This window comes from Podarcis vaucheri (genome assembly GCF_965113315.1).
Source record: "Podarcis vaucheri genome assembly, chromosome: 3".
Classification (NCBI taxonomy): domain Eukaryota; kingdom Metazoa; phylum Chordata; class Lepidosauria; order Squamata; family Lacertidae; genus Podarcis; species Podarcis vaucheri.
The window spans coordinates 7,492,834-7,506,559 of NC_138761.1; the positions used below are offsets into that span (position 1 = coordinate 7,492,834).

A 13,726-nucleotide genomic window follows, 5' to 3' on the forward strand; every position below is an offset into this window, starting at 1 on the left:
GGACCTGGGAGATCAGAGCTCAAATCCCCACTCAGTCATGAAGCTCACTTTGACCAACATACCTCACAGGGTTGCTGAGAGGATAAAATGGGGAGGAGAACTATGAAAGCCACTTTGAGCTCCTTTGAGGAAATGTGGCATACAAATATAACAGATAACAACAACTACTACTACTACTACTAGTGTGGTGGCAAACTTCACGGCTTAACTATGTAAATAATAAAATCGCAGAATTGTAAAGCTGGAAGGGGCGTCAAGGGTCATCTAGTCCAACCTCTGCAATGCAGGAATCTCAGCTAAAGCATCCATGACAAATGAACATGCACGCTTTGATTTAGAACCTTCAAGGAACTCCACGACTTCTCATGGGAGTCTGTTCCACAGTCAATATCTGAAGATGGCTATCACATCTCCTCTTTTCCAAGCTAAACATACCCAGCTCCTTCAAGCACTCCCCATAAGGCTTGGTTTCCAGACCACTGATCATCTTGGTTACCCTTCTCTGCACAGGTTCCAGCTTGTCAATATTCTTCTTAAACTGTGGCGACCAGAACTGGACACCGTACTCCGGTTGGGGTCTGACCAAGGCAGAATAGAGCGGTACTATTACTTCCATTGATCTGGACATTCAATTTCTATTAATGCAGCCAGAGCCATTTTAGGCATATCCGGCGCCATGGTGCAAAGATTCATCTGCCAGCTTATCAGAAAGGCACCCAGCCAATTTGGTTGCCAATAAATATTCCTGTAGACATTTCTGAGATCATGGTCTTTCCAACTAGTGGCTTTGTTAATTGTCTTACCTTAATTGCCCTTTGACAGGCCTACTCCAAGCCCAGGCGTGCAGGGAGGAGCCGGGCAGCTGCCTCAGCACCTCACTCGGCCCCGAACTCGTGCACATCTGCAGCAAAAGAGCCCGCTATGTCCCCTGGGAGCCCAGCGCTGTGGTGTCATGCACCACAGGAGGTGGAAATAAGAAACCCATATTTTCATAAATTCTCTGTGTTTTTATTTTTAATCTTTTCCCCCCCTTTCCTCCCTGCAGTTTGAGTGTCATTGTGGACAGCATCTTTCCAAAGTTCTTATTTCATCAAATTGTTAAGTAAAACTTTTTTTTTTTAAATCCAAACGAAGGTGTTGACATGGACAGCAACATGCTGTTAACTTGCACTATCCCATTAACAGGACTTCTAGGTTTCCTTTGGTGTAATCTCACCGCTTCTTCCTTTACGTCCACATGAACATCATTTTGTTAATTTGTTTATTGATGGGCTACTCTGGATACTTGGGAAGGAAATAAATTACAATTTTACATTTAAAAAAGAGATAACAGTTAAGACGTCCCTGAATGCAGCCTAGAATAGCATTAGCCCCCCCCCTTTTTTTTTTTTTGCTGCTGCTGCATCACACTACTGACTCATGTTACGCTTGTGGTCTACTAAGATCCCCAGATCCTTTTTGCATGTATTACTGGCAAGACATGTGTCCCCCATCTTATATGGGTGCAGCTTCCTGGTTTCAGCACTGAACTCATGGCTTATACTTTGGGGAGATATCCCTCTGAGGAAAACTGCATTTCCCCCCCACTATGGGGGAAAAGCACCTCAAGATCTTGAATACTTGCATAAGCAGAAAATAAAAAAAGTCTGCTTACTGATAAGGGAATTGCTCTGACCAGAAAAATGTCCTGATCAGAATCAAATAAAAGTCATGTCAGATCTGCCAAGAGTAACTCAGGAAGTACAGCTGCTAACCTACTTGGTACCCCATGAAACAGAAAATAGAGATTATGAATGTTACCACATTGAGGGATGCCTGAGAGGAGAGGAGTGGCAACTAGAATGGCAAATGTAGAATGGAAGAGTATCAGGAGACTAGGAGAAGATGGAAGTAGAGAATAAATGGGGTCAATGCTCTGTAATTAGGATGTAAGAATTTATGGATGTCTTCTAAAGAAGCCTTGTCAAGCAGCTGATACCCACAGCAACCTAAAAACAAAAAGAAAAGCCTATATAAGCAATTCCATAATTTATTTTCAGGGAGTGTGATTCTTCCATTGCAAGAAGAGGAAGAGCTAAGAAGGACTGAAATGGCATCTACTCCTCAACAACAGGAAGAGGGGCATGAACAGAAGGCCCCCTCATCTGCACCTTCCCAGCAGGAGGAGCAAGTCCCTGAGGAGAAGGCCCCCTCATTTGCACCTTCTCAGCAGGAAGAAGTCCCTGAGGAGAAGCCCCCCTCATCTGCACCTTCCCAGCAGGAGCAAGACGTCTCTGACCAGGAGTCCACCTCATCTGCACCTTCCCAAAAAGAGCAGCAAGTCCCTGAGGAGAAGGCCCCCTCATCCGCACCTTCCCAGCAGGAGGAGCAAGTCCCTGAGGAGAAGGCCCCCTCATCCGCACCTTCCCAGCAGGAGGAGCAAGTCCCTGAGGAGAAGGCCCCCTCATCTGCACCTTCCCAGCAGGAGCAACAGGTCTCTGACCAGAAGGCCACCTCAGCTGCACCTTCCAAGCAGGAGCAAATCCCTGAGGAGAAGGCCCCCTCATCTGCACCTTCCCAGCAGGAGGAGCAAGTCCCTGAGCAGAAGGTCCCCTCATCTGCACCTTCCCAGCAGGAGGAGCAAGTCCCTGAGGAGAAGGCCCCCTCATCTGCACCTTCGCAGCAGGAGGAGGAAGTCCCTGAGGAGAAGGCCCCCTCATCTGCACCTTCCCAGCAGGAGGAGCAAGTCCCTGAGGAGAAGGCCCCCTCATCTGCACCTTCCCAGCAGGAGGAGCAAGTCCCTGAGGAGAAGGCCCCCTCATCTGCACCTTCGCAGCAGGAGGAGGAAGTCCCTGAGGAGAAGGCCCCCTCATCTGCACCTTCCCAGCAGGAGGAGCAAGTCCCTGAGGAGAAGGCCCCCTCATCTGCACCTTCCCAGCAGGAGGAGCAAGTCCCTGAGCAAAAGGCCCCCTCATCTGCACCTTCCCAGCAGGAGGAGCAAGTCCCTGAGCAGGAGGCCCCCTCATCTGCACCTTCCCAGCAGGAGGAGCTAGTCCCTGAGGAGAAGGCCCCCTCATCTGCACCTTCCCAGCAGGAGGAGCAAGTCCCTGAGCAGGAGGCCCCCTCATCTGCACCTTCCCAGCAGGAGGAGCAAGTCCCTGAGGAGAAGGCCCCCTCATCTGCACCTTCCCAGCAGGAGGAGGAAGTCCCTGAGGAGAAGGCCCCCTCATCTGCACCTTCGCAGCAGGAGGAGCAAGTCCCTGAGGAGAAGGCCCCCTCATCTGCACCTTCCCAGCAGGAGGAGCAAGTCCCTGAGGAGAAGGCCCCCTCATCTGCACCTTCCCAGCAGGAGGAGCAAGTCCCTGAGGAGAAGGCCCCCTCATCTGCACCTTCCCAGCAGGAGGAGCAAGTCCCTGAGCAGAAGGCCCCCTCATCTGCACCTTCCCAGCAGGAGGAGGAAGTCCCTGAGGAGAGGGCCCCCTCATCTGCACCTTCCCAGCAGGAGGAGCAAGTCCCTGAGCAGGAGGCCCCCTCATCTGCACCTTCCCAGCAGGAGGAGCAAGTCCCTGAGGAGAAGGCCCCCTCATCTGCACCTTCCCAGCAGGAGGAGCAAGTCCCTGAGCAGGAGGCCCCCTCATCTGCACCTTCCCAGCAGGAGGAGCAAGTCCCTGAGGAGAAGGCCCCCTCATCTGCACCTTCCCAGCAGGAGGAGCAAGTCCCTGAGCAGGAGGCCCCCTCATCTGCACCTTCCCAGCAGGAGGAGCAAGTCCCTGAGCAGAAGGCCCCTTCATTTGCACCTTCCCAGCAGGAGGAGCAAGTCCCTGAGCAGAAGGTCCCCTCATCTACACCTTCCCAGCAGGAGGAAGTCCCTGAGGAGAAGGCCCCCTCATCTGCACCTTCCCAGCAGGAGGAGCAAGCCCCTGAGGAGAAGGCCCCCTCATCTGCACCTTCCCAGCAGGAGGAGCAAGTCCCTGAGGAGAAGGCCCCCTCATCTGCACCTTCCCAGCAGGAGGAGCAAGTCCCTGAGCAAAAGGCCCCCTCATCTGCACCTTCCCAGCAGCAGGAGCAAGTCCCTGAGCAGGAGGCCCCCTCATCTGCACCTTCCCAGCAGGAGGAGCTAGTCCCTGAGGAGAAGGCCCCCTCATCTGCACCTTCCCAGCAGGAGGAGCAAATCCCTGAGCAGAAGGCCCCCTCATCTGCACCTTCGCAGCAGGAGGAGCAAGTCCCTGAGGAGAAGCCCCCCTCATCTACACCTTCCCAGCAGGAGGAGCAAGTCCCTGAGCAGAAGGCCCCCTCATCTGCACCTTCGCAGCAGGAGGAGCTAGTCCCTGAGGAGAAGCCCCCCTCATCTACACCTTCCCAGCAGGAGGAAGTCCCTGAGGAGAAGGCCCCCTCATCTGCACCGTCCCAGCAGGAGGAGCAAGTCCCTGAGCAGAAGGCCCCCTCATCTGCACCTTCCCAGCAGGAGGAAGTCCCTGAGGAGAAGGCCCCCTCATCTGCACCTTCCCAGCAGGAGGAGCAAGTCCCTGAGCAGCAGGCCCCCTCATCTGCACCTTCCCAGCAGGAGGAGCAAGTCCCTGAGGAGAAGGCCCCCTCATCTGCACCTTCCCAGCAGGAGGAGCAAGTCCCTGAACAGAAGGCCACTTCATCTGTACCTTCCCAACAGGAGCAAGTCCCTGAGGAGAAGCCCCCCTCATCTGCACCTTCCCAGCAGGAGGAGCAAGTCCCTGAGGAGAAGCCCCCCTCATCTCCACCTTCCCAGCAGGAGGAGCAAGTCCCTGACCAGAAGGCCACTTCATCTGTACCTTCCCAACAGGAGCAAGTCCCTGGTCACAAAAGCACCTCATCTGATGACACATTTGATGAAATTGATTTTCCTTCGGAAGGTGATCCTGATTCTGAGGAGGAAACCGATTACGATCTCCTTGATCACATACTTCCTTTCCGTATCCTAAGACAGTTCTTTTCTGGCCTCAGAGGTAGGTATCTATTTTCCCCTTGATATTGAGATTATACAGACATTCTTATATTCTACCCCCAATGTCAGACACATTATTCCTTTGAATACCTGTTGCTCTTAGCTGGAGGAGGGGAGATTACTGATGTCCAAATCTCATTACCCACTGTGAGAGCATGATAATGAACTAGAAGAACCACTGGCCTGATTTGGGAGGCTTGCTTATTTATTTATTTATTTATTTATTTATTTATTTATTTATTTATTTTCTTCTGTTTTAATGGGTTCATCCATTTTCAGTCCATGATTTGTCCAGCCACATAGGTCCATGTTTGTAGACTGCCCTGATGTCTGCAGCTCCTCCAGAGCCATATTGCTGTTTTTGGTTCTTTGGATCAAACATCAGTTTCAAATCCTGCAATTAAGCTTTCAATGGACATGGACAGTTTTCTTTGATCTTCTGTGGCCTGTGAGCAAACTGGAATCATTTCCAGTCCCCGTTAGGAGACACCAGGGATTGGATATGCCAGTATCTGCATGCAAATAATGTCTTCCATTCTCCCCTTTTCCTCACTTCATTTGTGTGTGTGTGGTTGTTTGTTTGTTTGCTTGTTTTTTTAAAAAAAAATCACCATTGTTGACATAAGACATTCCAGCACCATGCACTATAGTTTATCATAGAATCATAGAATTGTAGAGTTGGAAGGGACCCTCACGGGTTATCTAGTCCAACCCTCTGCAATGCAGGAATCCCAAGTAACGCATCCATGACAGATGGCCAGTCAACCTTTACTTGAAAACCTCCAAGAAGAGTCCATAACTTCCCAAAGGAGACCGTTTCACTCTTGAACAGCTCTTACTGTCAGAAAGTTTTTCCTGATTTTTAGTTGGAATCTCCTTCCTTTTAACTTGAAGCCATTCGTTTTAATCATAACTGCTCTGCCCCCCGGAGCAGGAGGAAACAAGCACTCTTCTTCCATGTGACAGCCCTTGACATATTTGAAGGTGGTTATCATATCTCGTCTCAGTCCCCTCTTTTAAAGGTTAAACATCTGTAGCTCCTTCACCCGCTCCTCATAAGGCTTGGTTTCCAGACACTTGATCATCTTGCTTGCCCTCTTCTGCACACGTTCCAGCTTGTCAACATCCTTCTTAAATTGTGGTGCCTGGCATTGGACACAGTATTCCAGGTGTGGTCTGACCAAGGCAGAAAAGAGCGGTACTATTACTTCCCTTGATCTGGGCACTATACAGTGGTACCTCGGGTTAAGAACTTAATTTGTTCTGGAGGTCCGTTCTTAACCTGAAACTGTTCTTAACCTGAAGCACCACTTTAGCTAATAGGGCCTCCCACTGCTGCTGTGCGATTTCTGTTCTCATCCTGAAGCAAAGTTCTTAACCCACGGTACCATTTCTAGGTTAGTGGAGTCTGTAACCTGAAGCATCTGTAACCTGAGGTACCACTGTACTTCTGTTGATGCAGTGTAGTGTTAGCTCTTTTTTTGCTGTTGCAAAAAATGTGAAGACTACTAGATCCTTTGCACATGTACTGCTAATAAGCCAGGTGTCCCCCATCTTATATTTCTTCTTCTTCTTCTTCTTCTTCTTCTTCTTCTTCTTCTTCTTCTTCTTCTTCTTCTTCTTCTTCCTTGTTCCCAATCATGACAGAGTTATGTGTCTCTTTCATTCAGGGGCCCTGCACTGCCGAAAGCTGGGAGGTGTCTGCCGACCAAAAAGAGCAAAATGCAGGACGACTCTACAGATTCAGATCCCGTGTGGTCCTGGCAGGAAATGTTGCTCCCTTTGGTGAACTGACAAGTAGCACAAATTTACAAAAGTCAGCATGGCAGTGTTGAAACTAAGCCGTGCAATGACTGTCCAAGTCAGAAAAGTGAATGCCAATGGGACTTGGTAAACACAACAAATATGGTATAAATCTGTAACTGTGTGCTCAGCATCTTAAAAAACAACAATAATAAAGGAGCAACTTCCATTTTGTGATCCTCAATCATCCTGATATTTATGGTTGTGTGTGATGTGATAAATTGTTGTACTGTGTGAGACAGGGTGCGGGAGAGGATCATGGAAAATACCACATCTCAGCAGTAAGACAGAGGTGCCAACTTGAATAAAATATGGGGGGGGGGTGCAGGTAAGCTCCGCTCCACATAATTGATCAAATGGAGCATGCACACACCATTTGAATGGCAATGCCCATCAACTTGGGGGGGGATTATATTGGGGGGGGGGTGATTGGACTTTGGCTCCTAGAAGTTGGCTCCTATGGATAAGAGTATGTGCATTGGCTAGGGCGTGGAAAAGGTAAAGCAGCAGAGCTCAGTATGTTCCTTGAGTCCAGCTCTCATCAGCTCCAGTCAGAAGAAACAGGGTTGATGGGAGTTGTAGCCCAACAACATCTGGAGAGACCAAATGTACTCTTCCCAAGCTCATTGTGATGGCCTGGGATACGGACTCGGAGGCTGAACCTGAGGAATCCCAGTCTGCACAGGAGTCCCCACCTCCAGAACTACTACTGGAAGGAATCCCCCCCTCCCCGACTGCAGCAACCAACATGGCTACCTACCTGTAACTAAATCTTTTTACTTCTACAGTGGTACCTTGGATTAAGAACTTAATTCGTTCTGGAGGTCTGTTCTTAACCTGAAACTGTTCTTAACCTGAGGTACCACTTTAGCTAGTGGGGTCTCCCACTGCCACCGCGCCACAGCTGCACGATTTGTGTTCTCATCCTGAAGCAAAGTTCTTAACCCAAAGTACTATTTCTGGGTTAGCGGAGTCTGTGACCTGAAGCATTTGTAACCTGAAGCATCTGTAACCCGAGGTACCACTGTATTACTCTTACTTCGCTAGAGCTGGACTCTATTGTTGATGCATCCTAGAACTGAATTAGTTTTATTTTTGCTGCTGCATCACACTGTTGACTCATGCCAGACTTGTGGTCCACTAAACACTCTATATCCATTTCACATGGTCTGCTGTCAAAACAGGTGTCCCCTATCCTATATTTGCACATCTATCTAACAGTCACAATAGCCCTCTCTCCATTTGCAGTTCCCAGAAACAGATACTCAGAGGCATATTGCATAATGTTGCTTTTTTGGGCATTTGAATCAGGAAGTTGAGAAAACTACAGTCCCCATGAGCCTGGCAGGAAACTACACCTCTGAGCTTCCGGATGGCAGTCGTTTTCAGCTCAGAGTCAGATAGGCAGAGAGGCTCTCTGCAAGATCTCCCTGCAACCAATATCCCTCTTCCCCGTCACAAAGGTAAAAGAGGCTTTTCTTTCATTTTCCTGTTAAAGTGTTTTTCTTTGTGTGCATATTATGGAAGAACTGGCCGGGCACAAGAGTCTCGGGGGGGGGGGGGAAGCAATTGGATAGTTCTAGATTTCCTTTTATTTTCAAAGGCTAAACTCAAAAAGACCACACAGCTGCAGAGAGTGCTGTGTCAGGGTCTGCGAATCGTTGCACCTGACTGCTATTTTGGAATCCATGTGAACAATGTGAAAATTACGAGTGTAATGGAAAGCATCGTCGGATGCTGAGGCCAATATCTGATTCATGTTTAAGTGTGAGCCAGCCCATAAATCATGTGAACACTTGGCACGTGATATGTTATTGCATATGAATGACTTCTGTTGAAACATGAGCTTTATTCACTTAAAAATAATAATAGAGAGATTGAGCATTATGAATGCAATTCTATACACATTGACCTGGGGGTAAGACCCACTGAGCCCAATGATATTTATTTCTGAGGAGGCAGATGTGTGTTTGTGTGCATATGATACTTATTCATAGATATACCAAGATGAGCGCCGCAACCCCATAGTTGCCTTGGACTGGACTTAACCGTCCAGGGGTCCTTTACCTTTTTACCTTTACCTTAAAATAACATGCTAAGATAAGACAGCTACTTAGTCTAAAAAAAGAACAAAGTCAGAAAGAAGAACAAGAAAGAAGACCAGAAAAGGAGAGAGACCTAAGAAAAAGAGAAATGGAGAGAAAAGGGAAAGACAGAAAGAGCTACCAAAATAAAGAAAAAAGTAATAGGACTTCTGGCTCTCTGTCCTGTGGCTACATATAATATTACAAGTCCATTTTGTCTTTCACACACAAAGTCCATAAGAAATTTCCCATTCTTAGCAAATGTCAGCAATTATTTTTCCGTCGTTAAACATGTTAACTTCGCCATCTCAGCCATATCCAATGATTTTAGTGGCATATAGCAGTCTCTCTGAGGCAGATATAGAACTGCACTGTGTAACACACACACACACACACACACACACACACACACACACACACACACAGGTCTTCCTCTTTCAGGCCCCTGTAACTGCCTTCCTACCAACCGACAAACCTGTTCCTCCTTGGAATTCTGAGCAAGCTCCAGTATTTACAGTGCTACTGTCATCACAAAAGGATCCATGAGTGAGGCCCAGTGTGGTGAGCTGGTTAGACTAGGAGAGGGGTAAAGCAAACCTTTGGGGCACATTTGCCATGGGCACTAGCCACAAAATGGCTGCCACGGGAGCGTGGCATAAAGGTTGCCACATCTTGACAGTGCAGAGAAAGAGGCAGGGTCACCAAATGGTGTAGGCACCTCCCTCCCTATTTGCCAGTCCATCCATGGCAGGAAAAGTACTTTCATCATCCTTCTGCTTTGGTGATCACTCCATGTGTAAGATTGCCTTCCATGAACATGGGCTTAACAGTGACTGTGTAGGCCAATTCTGGATCCACAGATCCTGCCACAGTGGGGGCATAGGTTTCCGGGCAGGAGTTGATCATGGTGAGGGTTTGCCAAACGTGCCTTCCTCTTAGCATGTTTCTCCCTTTCGACCTGAATTCAAGTTTCTTCAAAGTCCATGTGGCACCTTTGGTAAAGGCTGTTCTCCAATTGGAGTGCTCGCAATTGTTGGTATTTATACTTTATTATCCATCACTGTGTTGGCTTGCAGAGAGAAGCTCTTCTCCTGTCTGTCCAGAACTGATGGGAGGGTGGGTGTCCAGTCCTGGCATTCAGTGAAATACAGGCATCTTTAAGGGGGTGTATTCAACGTAGGAGGGTCTAAGCCAGCACAAACAGAGACTGGACAGTAAGAGCATCTTGTTTTTCGGGGATTGGTGAGGAGATATTTACTGAGTGCCTTTGTGGGCACCATAGGAGGTATTGGGGGCACACCGGTGCCCATGGACACTACACTGGCAACCCCTGGCTTAATAAGTGCACAAATTTCTTATCCAGTCTGCTTTCATCTCAGTGTGTCTTCTTTCTAAAGTTACCGAGACTCCAGCTGAACTTCAGTCATGAAGATCCTTCATTGCCTCTCTGCTGCCATCTTACTATTATTATGGACTGTTCAAGGTGAGCAATGACAGAACATGTGCCACACCCTACCCCACCCCCCATGTTCATGTTCTGATTTGGCTTGGGATCCAGGATCCAGCTGGATCTGGAGCACAGCTCTAATATTTGTTTTTATTCCATCCTCTAACTCTATTCCCAGGGCTGTTTGCAGCAACAATTAAAGCATACAGTGGTACCTCTAGTTACAATCAGTTCCGGGGTGCCGTTTGCACCCCAAAAAGTGGATAACTAGAGTGCCGTTTCTGTGCACATGCACGACGCGATAGAGCACTTCTGTGCATGTGCAAAGCTTGCAGAACACTTCTGCGCACACACGAGTGGCGAAACCCGGAAATATACACTTCGGGGTTTGCCGCGTTCTCAAGCTGAAAAGACGCAACATGAACCTAACGCAACACGAAGTATGACTGTACATGCAAAAATGAAATATAATAAATGGGGAAAGCTACAAAATTACAATAGCAGAGAATAGTCAGTCGGGTTAGAATCGTGTTAAAAAATATCAGGGGAATAAATCATTTATTTGTTCTAATATACTGAGCTTAATATATAGGTTCATTTTTTCTGTTCTAAAACACATACTTGTAGATTCTTAGTATATGTTTCTAAGTCCCTCATGACCACCACAGAAGGTAAGGCTTGCCGTATGCATTATTGGAAAATTTCCAAGAAAGATTAAGAAGAAGAATAGCAAAAAATGATGAAATAATTGGCCACAGTCTCAGTGTGTTTTATAGATAGATTGTCAGGGAAGGTGGAAGTTGTAGTCATTAAAAGTTCACCAATCTTTAGTTGTTTTGCTGTTTTTGGGAGGTACTGGCCTAGACTTGACCTCCATTGTTTTCTCCACCTCCTGATCTGATTTTCTCCTTATCGTTCTACAGAAGGCTATTTACAGATGTTCTTCTTTTCAAATTGCAGTCTGGCACCAAATTCACTGGCAGTCTCTTCCCTTATTTCCTTACTTCAGGCATGCCCTTCTAGCAGATTTGGACACTTCCCTGCTCCCCTGCTTCTGGTCAAATTCTGCTTCCAGAGATACCCCAGTATCCGCCAATATCAGTCACTGGTAGTAGACCAGACCAAGTTAGGCAAAAGGAAAACACTAGCATTGATCTTCTGAGGCAGATGGTTTAAGTCTAAAACAAAGTGGGCTGCCAAGGGTTCTCAAGGTTGCTGCAGCCTCACCCAAGGTCGGTGGTGAGATGCCATCCAAAAAATATAGAGGGCATCAGGTTGGGGAAAACTACTCCACATGTTAGAATCTAAACCAAAGGGTGGTTCAAATGGCAAAAAGGGAAAGTAGATTAAGTACAAGGAAGAACTTCCTGATAGTACAAGCTGTTGAATGGTGGGACAGAGGGCCTCAGAAGGTTGTTCACTCTCCTTTTTTTAGCAGAGGCTGACTTTATCAGGGGTGCTTCATTTTTGGATGTCCTCCAAAAATCAGACCAGCCTTTGCCCATTTTATGCCCTTTAAGTGTTTTGGACTCCAACTACAATTGGCCCCATCCAAGGGGTTGGCTAGGGATGATGGGAGTTGCAAAGACATGAAAGACACCAGGTTGATGAAGACTGAACTAGGTGGTCCAGCTCTGTGATTCTAAACCTTCTGTTGTTGTTTCTACAGAAGACAGCCCTGCAGACGCCACGCTTCTTACTTGCTCCTCCATGGGAGGGTACTGCATTCAGCCAGTCAATCAGACCTGCCCTTCGGGTCTATTGCTGGATGTGCCCTGCCATTTCAAAAGAGTCTGCTGCTCAAAGATGGGTGATTAGCCTTCATGTGCATCCTCACCCATCTCACCTGTTCTTCAAGTTGGCTGCTGGAAGCTCAGCTGCAATGACTTCTGTCAGCAAGGCCTTCCTCACCATTCTGAAACAACACTTGGGAACAACCAGCATTGATTGTTCAGGAATCCTCACTGATTGTTCAGACCTCATCTAAGGTTTTATTTCAGTCATATTTTCATGTATCTATGCTTGGCAAATAAAGTTCCCCTGTGGAAGGAGGGGCAAATTTGTTGGGATGCTGAATGCTTAAAAGTAAAGGTAAAGGACCCCTGGACAGTTAAGTCCAGGCAAAGGCGACTATGGGGTTGCGGTGCTCATCTCACTTTCAGGCCAAGGGAGCTGGGTTTGTCCACAGACAGCTTTTCGGGCCATGTGGCCAGCATTACTAAACCACTTCTGGCACAACTGAACACCGTGATGGAAACCAGAGAGCACAGAAACGCTGTTTACCTTCCCGCCACAGTGGTACCTATTTATCTACTTGTACTGGCATGCTTTCAAAATGCTAGGTTGGCAGGAGCTGGGACAGAGCAACGGGAGCTCACTCCGTAGTGGGGATTCAAACTGCTGACCTTTTAATCGGCAAGCCCAAGAGGCTCAGTGGTTTAGACCACAGCGCCACCTGTGTCCCTGCTGAATGCTTAGTTCAGTATGTCTTGGTATAGACCTCCAAGAATTCTCTGTGGAGCCATCCCAAGGCTGTCAGTATCATTTGTAGACCAGGATGCTTTGATGCATGAGGATGCAAACCCAAATGGCACATGCTGATTCCAATAATTCACACAGGGCTTAATTTATTGGGAAGTTCTTCTGCACCAGCCTGGGTAAAAAGGAAAGTAGATGATCTTCCTTTCCATCTCCTGGTCTCTAACTCTGCTGCTGTGAATGCCACCCAGTGCCAACTCCAGATTCTGGAGAGTCCTTGGGAAAGGTACCCTCATGATCCCCTCTTCCCATGGAGGAAGGGCATCTGCTTTGTAGCAGGTTCAATCTCCAGCATCTCTAGGTAGGGTTGGGGAAAGACTATTGAAAACTATTGAGCTAGATGGATCCGTGCTCTTATTTAGTGTCAGGGAGCTTCTCACGTCCCTCCCAGTGTGGTGTAGTGGTTAAGAGTGGTAGACTCGCAATCTGGTGAACCAGGTTCATGTGTCTGCTCCTCCACATGCAGCTGCTGGGTGACCTTGGGCTAGTCACACTTCTCTGAAGTCTCTCAGCCTCACTCACCTCACAGAGTGTTTGTTGTGGGGGAGGAAGGAAAAGGGGAATGTTAGCCGCTTTGAGACTCCTTTGGGTAGTCTAAAGCGAGATATCAAATCCAAACAGCTCCTCCTCCTCCTCCTCCTCCTCTTCTTCTTCTTCTTCTTCTTCTTCTTCTTCTTCTTCTTCTCCTCCTCCTCCCTCTGTGTGTTTAGCTCCTTAACACCATACTCCCCCTCCTCTTTTCCATCAATGCTTGCATTCCAAGCAGAGAGATGATGAGCAAGCAGGAACTCGCACCTACTTCACTGCCTTCTCACCACCAAAGTTGCCTTGGGCAAAGGGAGAAAAAGGTGAACCAGCCAACTGCAATGGTAAAGAGGAGAGTTGGTCAGGAAAAGC

General features: G+C 47.9%; 1 long non-coding RNA gene across 1 annotated transcript; it reads left to right on the forward strand.

Moving 5' to 3' along the window:
• Positions 1 to 8,787: 8,787 nt before the first annotated feature.
• Positions 8,788 to 12,350, forward strand: LOC309529668. Its single transcript, XR_014218275.1, has 2 exons — positions 8,788 to 10,327; positions 11,961 to 12,350. It is a non-coding gene; the product is annotated as an uncharacterized lncRNA (long non-coding RNA).
• Positions 12,351 to 13,726: the final 1,376 nt, after the last annotated feature.